We start from the raw sequence: 2,710 nt of genomic DNA, 5'->3' as shown, positions 1-2,710 counted from the left end.
CCCGGTTCCAGCGCTTTGTTTAATGAGTTCGAGAATTAGGGAATCCTTTTTGTCCTGAACCATCCTGGGAGGACATTGTAGAAGCCGAGATCACTCACAGCATCACACTGATCAGAAGCATAAGTCTGGGTGTGCATTTGTGTGTGTATAAGATGCCAATCAGTGGTGTGGTTGGATGCTGCATTTCTTTCTCTCATCTCTTTTGTGCTCATCTTTCGGTTAAAAATATTGCTGGCATGACGGGCAATCGACCAACCAACCAACCAACCAACCAACCAACCAAGAGACAACCTGTAAGCCCCATGCCCCTCGTGCACCGGAGACATTAATTATGAAACTCGCCAAACCGAGCCGAGCGCAACCTGTCGTGTCGTGGTGTCTGTCTCGGCAGAATTCCGCCATCGCCAAAAGGGCGGTCATCCAACTGCTGCACTGCTGCACTGCACTGCACTGCGGACTCGCCATGTCCTTCCGTATGGCCGTCCGGGGTTCCATTACACATGTTTCGTCTACTTTACTCGTGCTGCAAGCGCTCGTGTGTGTGTGTGAGTGAGTGTGTGTCGTGCAATTCTTGCTTTTGCTCCCCAACGGGAACCGCGATCGCACCAATCGCGCGTCGCCGGCACTGCACCTTGATGCTGATAAGAAACTGGCGAGAAGAAAGCCTTTTGAAAAGGGGTGATCTCTTTCTTGCACTGCACAACATTGCGACGATCATTGCTCTCGATCTCGTGCGGTGGATGAGTCATCATTCGATCGCCATTCTCACACGACGCAAAACCGACCGACGAGATCATCGAATAAACATTTTCGGTTATGCCATTTACTAATCGATATGCTATCAATCCGGTGGACCGAATGGAGCGAAAGTGCCGAAAAGCTTCTCCCATAAATTAATTCTTCTCCGTGAAGACAAAAGCTTCACCGCGGTGGTCACCGCGAGTCACATTTTATGGTTCAATAATGACGTCATTTAAGGCAATTTATCGCTTCATCGTCGCGCGAGTAGCGCATCGATCGTAAAATTAGAATACCCGCTTCGTCGTCGTCGTCGTCGTCGTCGTCGTCGTCGTCGTCGTCGCATGTGACACACATCGTCAATTTAACGATTAATCCGCTCTTTCCTAGGAGCGGACCACAGCGGTGGACCACGCCACCGTATTTTCGTGTCTTCGTGGTGTATCGGGATTAAATATTCATCATTCATGGACATCATCGTCATCATCATACAGACGGGGAGTGCTCTCCTGCTGCCACATCCTGGTACCGCCCAGTAGCGTTCGTGTGTGGTCTCACCTGCTTTCCGATGCGTAACACCAGTAGTGAGCCTTTTTTTATTTATTTTTGGTCTCCAAAAAGCATGAAGTCAACAAATCGAATGAAAGGAGTGTTTAGCTGCAAGTACGCGGACACGCACGTCCGTTATCCTAAACATCCTGTGGAACCGTGGTCGGTTCCCTTTGCTACTACTTCCGCCCGACCCCGGGCGGGAAACAGGCTTTTCGGGGGACTCATTACAATTACGATCGCTTTTTTATGATAATTTCCTCGGCATTACCAACAACCTGCCTGCCTACCGAAGGGCTGCACATAGTTTCGATAATTTATGATGCCAACCTATCTATGCACGTGAGAGCATGCGGTAGCCCCTTGCGCTTTACGAAGGGAATCGGGAATTTGGGAGCCAAACATAATACACCACAAACCGTATAGTGTTGACGAAAGTGTTCGATCGATTCGTTTGATCGTGTCTATTTTTTGATCGCCGGTTTATTGCCTTCGGAAGGTGTGAATAATGCATCCGGGCGTTTACTGTGCGAACATTCGTCGTAAGCACCGTAAAATGATGTATCACTAGTAGGTATTTGACATTCTCTATTCCAGCTACTCTGAAGCATCTAGTCAAACTAGGACAATCTGTGGAGCAAATTATGAGACGAATGAACTGGATGAAAACACTATCGTGTGACATCACCATTCACCAAGACACCAGCAATCGTGTAAGCAGCAATGGTAGCAATGGATCTCGATCGGCGTACCGTGGCCGTGGTGGTCGTCCCGTTGGAGGTTTCCTGGAATACATCGAATAGCGCTGCGATCGAGGGAGCAATAAATCTTCCAACCACCGTCCACCAGCCGGTTCGGGGACACACCATGATTTACACGCGGAGGGGTCCAAACCGAAACCTCTTCTGGCATAGGACATGAGGGAGAGAGAAAGAGAAAGATCTTAAACGAATTGCTTTTCACTTGACGCGATTTGAATAGCTAATCAATTATAGAACTATTTCGTCTTTGGTTTCCCCCTCTTCCCCACTTCGCGGACAGTTCTCTGAGGCCCTCCTTATGGTCACCTTGCCCCCGGGAGTGGAGGGCGAACGCTTGCACTAGGATTTGGTTCATGCTCTTCATCTCTAGCTTTCGACGTGACGCGAGAGTCGAAGACGGTCCTTCGAACCGTTGACATGCCTTTCAGTTTCAGTTTATTCTCCAGTCCCCCACCACTCGGCTGGCCCATTTCATAAGTCTTTATTCCACATTTTGCTGCTGCGTTTCTATCTTCCTAACGTAACGGCCCCTACGAGACGGACATGGGCCACGGGTTGGGCGTTGTCAAACGACAAGTTTTGGAATTTTGATGTCCATAGAACGCGCGGCGGCCACCATGAACACATCCGTCATCCGTTCGACAGCGCCAGCGCAGAACGGG

Source organism: Anopheles darlingi, chromosome 2, assembly GCF_943734745.1.
Source record: "Anopheles darlingi chromosome 2, idAnoDarlMG_H_01, whole genome shotgun sequence".
Taxonomy (NCBI): domain Eukaryota; kingdom Metazoa; phylum Arthropoda; class Insecta; order Diptera; family Culicidae; genus Anopheles; species Anopheles darlingi.
Note: the sequence above shows the minus strand (reverse complement) of the source record.